Here is a 14,840-nt window from a genome sequence, read left to right as displayed (position 1 = left end):
CCCTCAGATAATTCACTTTCACCCTGAACGTATGTCCAATGTCAGGGTGAGAGGGAGGACGGGGCAGAGAGGGAAGACAGTAAGGGGAGGGGTGGTCGAGTGCGGAGAGGGAAACAGAGCGAAGTGTTTATTCTTAATATTTTTGAGAAAAACTAATTGTTTGAACTTGCTGCAAACCTACTCTCCATACCCTGTATATTCTTAACCAAATTATTGATCGAGATGACAAGTAGCAATGGCTGATGTTCAAAGTAAATTTTATTATCAGAGTACATAAATTTTATATAGTCACATACCACATAAAACCCTGAGATAGTTTTTCCTACAGGAACACTTAGCAAATCTTTAGAATAATAACAGAATCAATGAAAGATCAAGTAGAGCACAGAATTCAATTAACTGTGCAAATGCAAATATAATTAAATATCAATGAATAATGAGAGCAATGGGGTGTAACCCTGGGGAACCTCACTAGGCCCGGGCCTCGAGTCCAATAAACAGCCTCCCACCATCACTCTCTGTTTCCTACCATCAAGACAACTGTGCATCCAGTGAGCCAGCTCTCCCTGGATCCCGTGTGATCTGACTTTCCACAGCAACTTACCATGTGAACCTTATCAAAGGCCTCACTGATGCCCATATCAGCCCCGATCCTGGGACAGAGGTGTCACCGATCAGAGGGCATGGATTTAAGCAGAGGATGAAGAGGTTTAGAGGGATCTGAGGAAGAGATTTCTCACTCAGAGGGTAGCTGAAATCTGGAACACACTGCCCGAGGTGGTGGTGGAGGCAGGTCCCTTCACAACATTTACGAAGAGGATGAGCATTGAAACTGCTGACATACAGTCGGCTGTGAACCAAGTGCTGATAAATGGGACCAGTGTAGACAGTGAGTGGATGGTCAGAACAGGTATGGGCGGCCAAAGGCCGGTTTCCGTGCTGTGTGATCCAGCACTCCGGACATGCTAAATTAACGATGGTGGCACCGCAAGGCATTGATTTCAAAACTCCACATCCCTCTCCAACCTGAAATAAAACTGACTGCATCCCTTTGTCACCACTGGGAATATCTGTTTCTGTCAAGGTAACATACAAATTGATCACTTTTGCTAAACAACTGGCAATTGATCGTTTCTGTGTCTTCTTCCATTAATGTTGCTGCCTTACAGCAAAACTAACCCTCTCACTGTATCAGAATCAGTGATTAAATCAGACTCCAAACACTGTGCTTTCATCCCTGCACGTTATAACTGGAACCATCTCACTGAGGGTCTGATGGAGACATGGGATCACATCTCCTCTGCTTCTGACATTTCAAATACCCTCAGAATGGTTTTCTGATTCAGTCTGAAGGTTATGGTACATTCAGCTCGTCGTCAGACCTGACAAACCATGTCTTCCCACAGCTGGTTCCACCTGTTGGTGTGTCCTCTTTCCTCCACCTCCAGGGAAGCTGCATCTCCACACAAACTCCTCACGTGAGACGACTGTCTGTACCCGTGACACAGGAAATCACATCACTGTCACTCTCCTGATACCGTGTCTGACCTGCTCACCTCCGGGTCTCCTCCCTCAACAAGCTCCTTCCTCAGTCACCATCTGTGAGATTATATAAAAATACAATCACTGTAAAACGATCTATCAGACAGCTCCTGTACCCCTCCATCCCGGACGATGGTTTGCTGATTAAAACTCTCTCTCCTCAGCCCTTCCCTATCCCCTTTCCCTTTTGCAAACTCCAGCTATGCCAGCTGATCCGAATCCACTGTGAGGACATTTATATCTCACAGGAGGATGTAGAAACCCGTGGCGTTCTCTGATACAGAGGTCACTGACACCCCACCGCCATCCCAATCTGCACCAACAGCCCATGACGGTGACAGCTCTTCCAGACACTGGGGCTTTGTAACAAACACCATGTTAACAGCAAGATTAGACAGTAATTCATTTGAAGAGATAATTGCTGCTTCCTGAAAGGACACGCGAGCGTCCGATACAACGGAGCAGATCCTCCCCTGTTTACAACTTTATTTGACCCAGGTCACGGAACTTCCGATCATCCCACTTTCTCACAACAGCAACCCCACCCCCAATCCCCCCCCCCCCCGAATACGGTCCCCCAAAACGTCACTCCTCTCACCCCACACCCACAGTCCACCGTAACCTCTACCCAGACACACAGACAGATCCCCCTCACCCCAAACCCCTCCGAGCCTGGGAACCACAACTAACTGATCCCACAGCCCGGGCTCGGGCGCAAAGCTAAAACCGGGGCTGCGGGACCGGAGAGCCCGGAGCCTCCAGCCGTCCGACAGAGCTCGTTCCCGGCACTTTTCATAGAAACATAGAAAACCTATAGCACGATACAGGCCCTTCGGCCCACAAAGTTGTGTTTCCACGGCAGCCGGTCCCCGATGTCCACAAACCCGAGATCAGGCCCTTCTTCACGGACGCCTGAACAGAATAATAGCTACGGTCGGCACTGCGCCTGCGTTTAGCAGGAGGTTCTGGGCTGCACCATCCGTGGCCGGGGGTCCCTACAGAGGGACCAGTGACCGGAGGCGGGAGGGACAACGGAGAGGTAAATCACAAACACGACAAAGTCTGCAGATGCTGGAAATTCAGAGCAACACAAACAAAATGCTGGCGGAACTCAGCAGGCCGGGCAGCATCTATCACACTCCCACACCACCTCCCGCATAAAACAAGGCAATCAGAGGTTTATGATCATTTTCAACATCAAAAGATTGCCCTGACACAAACTGATGAAATGCCTCACAAGGAAACATAATGCTGAGCAAATCTTTTTAAATCTGGGCATAACGTGTTTCTGGATCAGATAATGAACAAGTTGCATGTGCCACTTGTAGCCATTCCTTATCATGTTATAATCATTTTCAACATCAATAGATTGCCCAGAGGGAATCGGAATGAAAATGTTTGGACACCAGGAAGTCCCGCTCGGAGCGGATAGTTCAAAGGTCAATTTATTATCAAAGCAGGTATCCGTAAACAATTCTTGAGCTTTTTTTCTTCTCCAGAAAACCACGAAACAAAGAAAGAGCATGAAAGTCGTTCAGAGAGAAAAATCAAACTCCCACCTCAACCCCCGCATCAAAAAGATAGCATCCCGATCATCAAACCCCCAAAACCCACCCCTCACGCACAAAAGGGAATAATATCATCGACCGCCTCCCCCCAGAAAAAACTCTCCTACCCCGCACAACTGCGGAGGAGCCGGTGTCACCAGTGTCGAGGCGGCCGCATCGGGAACAGCGGACACAACGGGCGACCCCGGAAGATTCACAGGTGAAGTGTCGCCTCACCTGGAAGGATATTTGGACAACGGAGACAGTTCGGCCGTCCGGCCCTTTCACTGTGACACCCCGAAATCCACATCAAATCCGTCCAAACGAATCTGGGTGAACTTTAAAGACCAATAAATATAATTCCTCTCAGCGATCAGCTGTCTGAATGATCCCCTGACTCTGAGAGGAAGGGGTATCTATGGTCCACACTGTCAGGGTGTTGAGTTTACCAGGAGACAAAGACTGCAGGGACGAGAGGTTTTCTGTTGACTAATACACTGTGTGTGGACCCCGCTGGCAATTCTGGTGTTGTGACCCGAATCGAGACAAACACCACGCTGCCCACTCCACCAACAACACGGCACAGCCGGACACATAACAGGGGACTTTACATCCCACAACACTGGATTCAGTGATGAAACCCGTGATTAATGTTGTTGTCCCGCTGAAAAGCCCATTAAGGTGCTTTTAAATACGAGCCCTCCGTCACAGGTGACGTCAGACACCCCCACTCGCCTGACGTCACACATGGGCTCCCCACACCGGGATCTGCACTCACGTGCGCGGTGTCTTACGTCACCCACGCGCTGCTGTGCTCGAGCTTTATCGGTTGAACGGCTGGGCTAATAATCACGTTCCAGCCCCTTCCCCCACCGCTGTCAACAGAGGAGTCACGAGCTGCGCTATTCCCATTGGTGCGAAGCGATGTCAATAACAGGTTACAACCAGTCGCGGAGGCGGACAAGTCGAGTGGGCGTTACCCTGCTGAGTCCGTCTCCCGCTCGAGCGCCGACCGCCTCATCAGAGCGGAGAAAACCTCAAAGTAAATGTCCGCTTTCTGATTTATTTCCATTTCCCTCCGAGGGAAGTTGGGGCGTTTGTGAAGCGTCTCCTGCGGCCGGAGTCTGATGTATCGCTGAGAGGTAGGAGGAGACCGCTCGGCCCGTCGGTTTGATGCCGGTTCCCCGGGGAGGGAGGGAGAGGGGGGATTTTATTGAAAGGATGAAGATGGTGTGAGAGGGGGCGGACAGGATGTTTGTCCCGGTGGGGACAGGAGGGGCTCATCTGTGGAATTGTCTGAGCCCACGGTGGTGTCGAGCAGAGGGATTCACCACATTGGGGGCAAACACCGGCAGACTGTTGCCCTGCAAGCGGGGCCAGTGGTCCGGGCAATGTGACAATTATTTGGGCTTTGTTGAGATTGTACCTGGAATATGGCGTAAAATCCCACTCCCCATACTAACACGGGTTATACAGACCAAAGAACAAACTGCCGGAGGAACTCAGTGGGTCGGGCAGCATCTGTGGATGGAAATGGACCGTCAGCATTTCGGGCCGAGACCCTCCCTCTGGACTGAGTGTGGACGGGAAAGAGTCAGAAAAAAGAGGTGAGGGGTGGGGATGGGTCAAGATCAGGGGAGAGAGCGGTGGATCCAGGTGAGAGGGGAGGTGGGAAGGTGGAAATAGTGACAGGGGTGGGAGGTGCTGAAGCAACACGGGGCTGCTGAAGATGGAAATTAATTCCATAGAGGATTAACAGAGAGATTAGAGAGTATTTGTTACAGAGAGTGCAATGAAGATTCTCCAGACTGATCCCTGGCGTGTTGGGGTCATCATATGAAGAAAGATCAAATGCGATAACCCTTTCATTTAGAGAATCGAGGACTAAGAGGTGAACATATTGAAATGCACAACATCATTACCGGTTGAACCAGGGATCCCAGTCTCTGAAACAGGGATGCACTGTCCGGGACTGAGATGAGGGGAAATGTCTCCACTCCGAGGGTGGTGAATGTCTGCAAATCCCCACCACAGAGGGCGGTGAAGACTCGGCGATCGTCCTCATATAGAACAGAGGGCGGCAGATGTGTGGAGACCGAAGGGATCGAGGAAATGAGGATCGGGCAGAAACATGTGGCTGAGATGGGAGAGCAGCCGCCACCTTGCTGATGGTTAGAGGGGCTGAATGGCCTCCTGCTGTTTCTCACTTGATGTTTCAGTGTTCCTGTCCAGCAAGGCTCCGGAGGAATGTGAATAGAAATTAGTGTTTATAAACACAGAACTGATTTAAATTAAACGTGAATATTTCCTGTTTGGGTCTGAATTATGTTTTGGACCGGGGTGGGAACTGAGCCGGTGACTCTGTGACCTGGAGGTGGAGGGAAAGGGATCGGGGAAGATATGGTGTGGAAAAATAATCATGTATCTGGGGTAAATATGGAATAATGTGGGGAATGCGGCGGATGGGTCGGGCAGCGTGTGAGGGGAGAGGAGCAGAGGCACCAGTTCAGGTGGGAGACCCTCCACCCGTCATCTGATCCCGTTTCCCGTTCATGTTTTTCTGCAGATCTGCAGCATCTGCGGGTCACTGCTCTACGTGTACGTGTAGCTTCACCTTTCCCCGTTCAGACAAGGCAGTGAGATCCGGATCTGTCACGTCCTCTCGTTGTGGGTGGACAATGTCTTTTTCTCTGCAATACTTTCTGCATGTTTCACTCCACTGTTTTGAGGCGCTGAAGTGCAGCCGATGTTTCTGGGTGTCTGACCCGTTTATGTGAGAATTTAGCCTTTTCTATTTCTCTGAGCTTCTCGTAAATGTGGAAAGTTCAATTCAGCTTCACTTCAGAATTTCCAAAGCAACACCCAGTCAGTCAAATTGCTCCACACAATTAAAATAGCTTATTACATTTTTTCCATTTTTGTACTATATACATGTATATTCTTATTTTAAATCACAATTGTTAAAATCTATTGTTATGAATTAGGTTCTACTGCTGCCGCAGGGACAACAAATTTCATGACACATGCCGGTGCTATTAAACCTGATTCTGATATTGATATGGGAGACCCACTACCGGTCACCTGATCCCAGTTACCGCAGATCGTAATGTGAGATTGAAGCATTTTCCATTTATTTGCTTTCCACTGAAATGACAACAGTTCAGTTTCCTTCTGTGGTTCCAGAGCAGAAGCTCAGTCTGTCTAATATTTCCACGTAATTAAAGTGGGCAATTTGTTTATTCTCATCATGTACTGAGCTACAGTGAAAATCTTGCCTGATGTACCATCCACACAGATAGATACATTACAACAGTACATTGAGCTGATATACAACAAAACACTCACTGTAACAAAGCATTGTGGCTGCTGTTACGTACCCCATAAATGGGTCACTTACCAACAAAGAGAGAGAGGTCCGTTGAAGTCTGATGGTACTATTTTTAAAAGTCTTTATTTATAAAGGGGCACAAAAATAGGATTAATACAAACATTCAGATAATATATGCCGTCAATACTCAATCTAAAGCGCGGGTATAATCATAATCATCAATAAGAAATAACTCTATCGTTTGTCTAGGGGTTACTGTATTGTTCGATGTAGAAACAAAAGTCAATTGTCATTAAAGATGCAGCTCTTTTTCGGGTTGGGGAGAGAGACTTGCCCGGGTCTTTTGATGAGGCCAATCCGTTGAGTCGGGGGAGTTGGTTCCCCGTTGTTAGTTCAAAGTCGTTTTCTGTGCTATCAGACACCGGTTCCCATACAAGGGAACCGAACGCAGGTGGCTTCCTTCAAATGGCTTCCCGCTATTACGGGATCGCTAGCGTTTCTTCTGGTGCGTCTGAGGGGCCGTCTCTACAGCCCCTCTTTTATCTTGACTCGCAGGGTAGTAGATGTCAATCAGGTTGGGGATGATGCAATCTCTCTCTCAACCAGCTTACTTTGCCCGAGGGCTTGCACGTATCCTAGTCCCCAATCCACAAATGTGTTTCCAAGAGACACATGGCCAGTTGGCCAATGTCGCATCATTTTGCATCGCCGGGGAACGAAGCATTCGGCACGTCTCTCTCCCATTTCTTGGGTCCACTGACCCAACCCACTAGTGCCCTTGCGATTCTCACAAAGGAGGGGGCTGCGGGCATAACACTGCAGAGAAAGTGCAGTGCAGATAGACATATGTTGCAGGGTCACGTCGAGGTACATTGTGAGGTCGAGTCCATTTTATCATTCATTTGGCTTATAACTGCAGAGAGGAAGCCATCCTTTAGCCTGGTGTTACGCACTTTAAGGCTTTTGTATCTCTTCCCCGATGGGGGAGCGGGTTTGCAGCAAGAATGTCCAGGTTGTGAGGTTCTTTATGTACATGGCCTGCTTTTCCGAGGCAGGGGAAGTGTAGGAGGAGTCCATGGAGGGGAGGCTTGTTTCTCTGATGTTCTCTGCTCTCCAAAGTTCTCTGCAGTTCCTTGCAGTCATGGGCAGAGCAGTAGCCATACGAAGGCGTGAAATATCGACAAGGAGCTCAGAGACCTCAGCGTTCACCCTGCCTTGTGCAGCTGGATCCTAGACTTCCTGTCAGATCGCCAGCAGGTGGTAAGAGTGGGCTCCATCTCCTCTGTCTCTCTGACCCTCAGCACACATAACCCACAGGGTTGTTTTTTTTGGCCCTCTCCAATAATCTCTGTGCACCCATGACTTATGCTGCCACCCACAGCTCAAAATCTGCTAATTACATTTGCTGACAGCACTACATTGATTGACCTAATTTCAAATAATAACTTTCAATCGATCAAATGCCTCCTGACAAGGCTCGGTCCTAACAAACTTTTCACCCTTCTTCAGGAGATTGGTCAGAGGAAGAGCGATAGCAGCAAAGTGCTTACAGAACTTAAGATAACATCCATCCATTCCCAGAAACCTTCTAAGAACCTTCTTATCAGTCAGAATAGGAACTTGAGAAATTGCCTGGACTTTTGCCCGAACAGGAGCCAACTTGCTTTGACCTACAACATAGCTAGGACAGGTCACAGTGGCATTGTCAAATTCACTCTTATCCCAGTTAACTGTAAGGCTGGCCTGAGAAAGCCTGTCAAATAGCTTTTCTACTGCAGAGATATGCTCTTCCCAAGTGTCACTCCCTGTGACTAAGTCATCAATATAGGTATCTGTGTGTTCTAACGCTCGAATTACAAAATCAATCATTCTCTGGGATGTTCCTGAAGCATTTTTCCTTCCAAAAGGCAAAACATTGTATTCATACAACCCAAATGGTGTCACAAATGCAGAAATTTCTCTACCTCTGTCCATCAATGGAACACACCAATACCCTATCAACAGATCAATCTCTGTAAGAAATTAGCTTTTCCAACCTTATTGATGCAATCATCCACCCTCGGGATAGGATAGGCATCTATTTTTGTTACTGCATTTATCTTCCTATAATCAGTGCAAAATCTAACACTATCATCAGGTTTGGGCACAATAACGCAGGGTGAGCTCCAAACTGATGCTGAAGGACTAATAATTCTATTTTCCAGCATATATTCAATTCCTGCTCATCCAATTTACACTTGTCTACGTTCATGCGATATGGGTGTTTAATCGGTTTGGCTTGACCAATATCTACATCATGTACTGCGACCCTGGTTTGCTTGGGAACATCGGGAAATAAATCTTTAAATTTCAGAATTAATTCCTTCAGCTGTTGTTGTTGCTTTGGCTGCAGGTGAGCCAACTTGTTATCAATGTTTTCTGGAACAACCGAGTTCATTAGCCTAACTGGGACCATGTTTGGCTTGTGAAAAGTCTCAGATGAGTCAATTGCTTCATTCTCAGGGTTGCCAGATTCATATGCTTTGACAACAACACTCACAGATGGAGCCTGCTTGTCAAAATAAGGATTTATCATATTTATCTGTACCACCTGTGTTAGTGTACATTGGTCGGGTGTTTTGATAACATAATTCACATCATTAATTTGAGAGACTATTTCATATGGTCCATTGAGATTTGCCTGAAGTGGATTTGTCAACATTCTTCAACATAAGGTAAGCACCTTATCCCCCACCTGGTATTTTCTTTCGCAAGCCCTCCTATCAAACCAACACTTCATTTTGTTTTGAGAAATCTTTAAGTTTTGTCTCGCTAGACTACAGGCGTGGAGTAGTTTATCATTGATCTTCAAAACATAGTCTGACAAGTTAACATGTACATCCCCATCAATCCACTGTTCCTTTAACAAGGTCAAAGGTCCCCTCTCTCTATGACCAAATACAAATTCAAATGGAGTAAAACCCAGTTAATCCTGTACCAACTCTCTTATTGGGAACAAAAGCAAATATATTCCTTCATCCCAGACTTTTCCATTTTCAACACAGTATGTCTTTTTTTTGGTATGTGCATGGTGCGTCCGATGATGTCTTTTTCAAGCCTTTACAAGGCACGGAGCGAGAGAGAGAGAGAGAGAGATTGTGTGGTACACAGTTTGTCTTAATCATTGTTTTGAGGGTAGAATGAAATCTTTCTAGAGCCCCTCGTGATTCTGGATGGTATGCAGACGATGTAATTTGTTTAGTTCCCAGTTCATAAATTACCTGCTGGAGTAATCCAAACGTAAAATTGCTTCCTTGATCAGACTGGATTTCTTTAGGAAAACCAAATAAAGTAAAAAACTTGGTAAAGCCTTCGCCACAGTTTTAGCTTTAATATTTCCGAGAGGTATTGCCTCTGGGATTCTAGATGCAGTACACATAATAGTTAGCAAATACTGATGGCCAGCTTTAGTCTTTGGCAATTGGCCAGCACAATCCACTATAACTTTCGGAAAGCTTTCACCGAATGCAGGTATAGGCCGCAGTGGGGCCTCCTATCAAACTGACACCGACTTGACAAGTGTGACAGGTTCTGCAAAAGGTCACAACATCTTTCCCCAAATTAGGCATGTAGAAGTATTTCATAATCCTGTTTACAGTTTTAATCACTCCAAAATGTCGTCCTGAGGGCATACTGTGGTCAAAGTTAACATTTCAGTCCCATAAACCTTAGGAACTTGGTGAACAATTCCCATTCATCACTCGCAGGTATAGCCAGTGGCCTCCACTTCCTCATTGACACTCCATCCCTGAGATAATACACTACTGGCACTTTCTTAATCTCATCATCTGAGAGAGTTGTTTCATTTAAAGCTTCAATCTCAGGGTCTCGGTTCTGTTCTGCTATAAACTCCTTCCTAGACAGGGATAGATCTTTCTCATCAGACTTACTACCTGAATCCTGATGAAACAATGAAGGCAGAAAAGTCCCTGACAAGTCATCATAACCGGAATCCCGATTTTGGCTATCATGGGTGTCAGTCATGCTGCACAGAGCTGTCTGCGTCGGCAGTCTTTTTAGCCATACTTCAAGAACTCATAAGCTTTGAGCACAGCCTGTTTCACTATGTCATAATCAGCTGCTTAATCAACTATCAAAGCAGAATAGGCTTGCTGAGCCTTCCCCTTAATTACACTTTGTAAGAGAATAGGCCTTTTTTTTAATTTGTTAAGAGGAGTTGTGGTTTCTTGATTATATTTATAACAGCATAAATTTCTACTTCAAGTCCAGTCAAGTCACTGTTATTGTCATTTCGAACATAACTGCTGGCACAGTACATAGTAAAAATGAAACAACATTTTTGAGGACCATGGTGTTACCTGACACAGTAAAAAGAAACTTATCTGATTTTCACAATATATACTTTTTTTGCTGTTTATACGTCTTTTGTGTTATCTGTTTGCTAACATCTCCTCTGATTTGTATTTTTTATTGGAAAATCAATAAAAAGATTGAAAAATGAATGAAATGAAAATAGGCCAACCCTCTTTTGGCCACTTTAAACTCTGAGCAACCTTCTCAAAACGCTGAAAATATTTAAGAACCTCTGCCTCGTCAAACGCAGGTACCAATTTAACTTCTCGACTGGCCTCAAACATCACCAGAGTACCTTTCCTGCAATCTTTCTATCATTTCCAGCTCGAGCAGCCACTTTCTTTCTGCTTCCTCGCTGTTTTTCTGCCTCTCTACCCTCAAATTGCCTCTGTCTTACTGTAGCTTCCATCTTTAATTTTTCAAACTTCTACGGGAGCTCAAGCTCATGAGGTTGACTTTCAGGAATCACCTCCAACTCCTCCACTTTAAACACACTCTCAGATACATAATGTTCAGCTATTATCCTCCGCATCTGTGCCCTCCTCATTGTCAATTTCACCTTACAAGTTTTAATGTTTTAGCAATACTCAACAACTCAATCCGTCTGGCATCCTCTAATGCCTCAGAGGTTGGCGCTTCCACAAACCTATCAGCATCTGCTGCTGATTTTCCACACACAAATAAATCAAAAGGGATTTCCCCAATGAAATTGATCATCAATCAATCAAAACGCCCCAAATTTGTTCATATTTCAGATGCAGGCCCCAATTTCATTACGAACCTTAACTCTTTAGAAACAAATCAGCAGCAATAGAGTTCACACTGGAGTGTGGCTTTGATGTGAAAACCCCTCTCTTTATTAGTACCTACTTACTATGCAGAAACTTGTGCAAGATAAACAAAAGTTAACAGAGTAATGTGTATATATGTGTATAAATGTAACTCTAAAACTATTGAGTTTAGGGGAAACAATGCTTAGAGTCTTGAGATGGTAAAATATGAAAGTTCAGTTCATTCATGGAATAGGTGATGAGAGAGAGATTTTTGCAATCCAGGCTAAATGTCGAGAGAAGGCAATTATGTGGAATTCCACAGGTTCCATGGTGGTAAAATGAGAGAACAGTCACTGTAGATTTTATCCACCGTAATTCCAAATCCACATACAAATTATCACCGAAAGTGACTTGTCACAAGGAGTATTGTCTTCAAGTGAATTACCTCACCACAGCCATGCAAGGGTTTACACATCAGTTGTCTTCACAGGATATCCCAAATCAGATTCACTCCCTTAGATCAAACGAGGTGACAAACACACATTCGATGTACGGTGAATCGATAATTAACCCACCCTTGTGGGCATAGGAAAGCTCCAAACAGTGACCCTTGGCCACCAGTTCCCTGGTTTCAATCCTTCCATTTTTCCTCCTTCATCTCCATCTGACTCTGAGTGTCTGTGGCCTCGATGAAAACTAAACAAGCTGCGAGCGATGTAAACAAGCTGCAAGTCCAACTGATTTGACTTCTTTATCTCTCTCTCTTAAAATGACAGTCCACGGCAAACAAAACCTCGGGATTCATAACAACGGCAACTCCCCATTGTGAACTGACTGATGTGCCAGTAGTTGGGATGACCGAGTGAATCGCTTCCCACATTCTGAGCAGGTGAACGGCTTCTCCTCAGTGTGAACTCGCTGATGACATTGTTGGTTGGATGACTGAGTGAATCCCTTCCCACAGACTGAGCAGGTGAATGGCTTCTCCCCAGTGTGAACTCGCTGATGTCTCTGTAGGGTGGAAGATTGAGTGAATCGCTTCCCACATTCTGAGCAAGTGAACGTTCCCATCTTTACTCAGAGGGTGGTAGCTGTATGGAACGAGCTTCCAGTAGAAGTGGCAGAGTCGGGTTTAATTTTGTCATTTAAAAAAAAATTGGATAGGTATATGGACAGGAGAGGAATGGATGGTTATGGGGTGAGTGCAGGTCAGTGGGACATGGTAGAGAGTGAGTGTTTAGCACGGAAGAGAAGGGCCAAGATGGCCTGTCCCATCACACACACCCGGGTTCAGACACAGACTGAATGTCCCTCCACACTGTCCCATCACACACTCCCGGGGACAGACACAGAGTGAATCTCCCTCCACACTGTCCCATCACACACACCCGGGTTCAGACACAGACTGAATGTCCCTCCACACTGTCCCATCACACACTCCCGGGGTCAGACACAGAGTGAATCTCCCTCCACACTGTCCCATCACACACTCCCGGGGACAGACACAGAGTGAATCTCCCTCCACACCGTCCCATCACACAATCCCGGGGTCAGACACAGAGTGAATCTCCCTCCACACTGTCCCATCACACACTCCCGGGGTCAGACACAGAGTGAATCTCCCTCAACACCGTCCCATCACACACTCCCAGGGTGAGACACAGAGTGAATCTCCCTCTGCATTGTACCAGCACACACTCCTGGGGTCAGACATAGAATGAAGCTCCCTCCACACCGTCCATCAGACACTCCCCCGGCACAGTCACAGAGTGAAGCTACCCCCACATCGTCCCATCACACACACCCGGGTTCAGACACAAACTGAATGTCCCTCCACACTGTCCCATCACACACTCCCAGGGTGAGACACAGAGTGAATCTCCATCTGCATCGTACCATCACATACTCCTGGTGTCGGACTCAGAGTGAAGCTCCCTCAAAACCATCCCATCACAAACTCCCGGGGAAGACTCAGAGTGAATCTCCCTCCACACCGTCCCATCACACACTCCCGGGGTCAGACACAGAGTGAATCGCCCACCACACCGTCCCATCACACACTCCCGGGGACAGAAACAGAGACAATCTCCCTCCACACCGCGCGGGATCAGACACAGAGTGAATCTCCCTCCACACCGTCCCATCACACTCTTCCGGTGTCAGACAAAGAGTGAATCTCCCTCCACACCGTCCCATCACACACTCGCGGGATCAGACACAGAGTGAATCTCCCAACACACCGTCCCATCACACACTCGCGGGATCAGACACAGAGTGAATCTCCCTCCACACCGTCCCGTCACACACACACCCGGGGTCAGACACAGAGTGAATCTCCCGCCACACCGTCACGTCACACACACTCCCGGGGTCAGACACAGAGTGAATCTACGTCAACACCGTCCCATCACACACTCCCGGGGTCAGACACAGAGACAATCTCCCTCCGCACCGTCCCATCACACACTCCCGGGGTTAGACACAGAATGATTCTCCCTCCGCACCGTCCCATCACACACTCCCGGGGTCAGACACAGGGTGAAGCTCCCTCAGCACCGTCCCATCACACACTCCCGGGGTCAGACACAGAGTGAAGCTCCCTCAGCACCGTCCCATGACACACTCCCGGGGTCAGACAGAAAGTGAATCTCCCTCCGCACCGTCCCATCACACACTCCCGGGGTCAGACACAGAGTGAATCTCCCTCCGCACCGTCCCATCACACACTCCCCGGGTCAGACACAGAGTGAATCTACCTCCACACCGTCCCATCACACACTCCCCGGTCATGCACAGATTGAATCTCCGTCCGCACCGTCCCATCACACTCTCCCGGGGTCAGACACACAGTGAATCTCCCACGGCACCGTCCCATCACACTCTCCCGGGGTCAGACTCAGAGTGAATCTCCCTCCACACCGTCACGTCACACACACTCCCGGGGTCAGACACAGAGTGAATCTCCCTCGACACTGTCCCATCACACACTCCCGGGGTCAGACACAGTGTGAATCTCCCTCCACATCGTCCCATCACACACCACCGGGGTCAGACACAGAGACAATCTCCCTCCACACCGTCCCATCACACACTCCCGGGGTCAGACACAGAGTGAATCTCCCTCCACACCGTCCCATCACACACCCCCGGGGTCAGACACAGAGTGAATCTCCCTCCGCACCGTCCCATCACACACTCCCGGTGTCAGACACAGGGTGAAGCTCCCTCCGCACCGTCCCATCACACACACTCCCGGGGTCAGACACAGAGTGAATCTCCCTCAACACCGTCCCATCA

This window comes from Hemitrygon akajei, unplaced genomic scaffold (genome assembly GCF_048418815.1).
Source record: "Hemitrygon akajei unplaced genomic scaffold, sHemAka1.3 Scf000100, whole genome shotgun sequence".
Lineage (NCBI taxonomy): Eukaryota > Metazoa > Chordata > Chondrichthyes > Myliobatiformes > Dasyatidae > Hemitrygon > Hemitrygon akajei.
Note: the sequence above shows the minus strand (reverse complement) of the source record.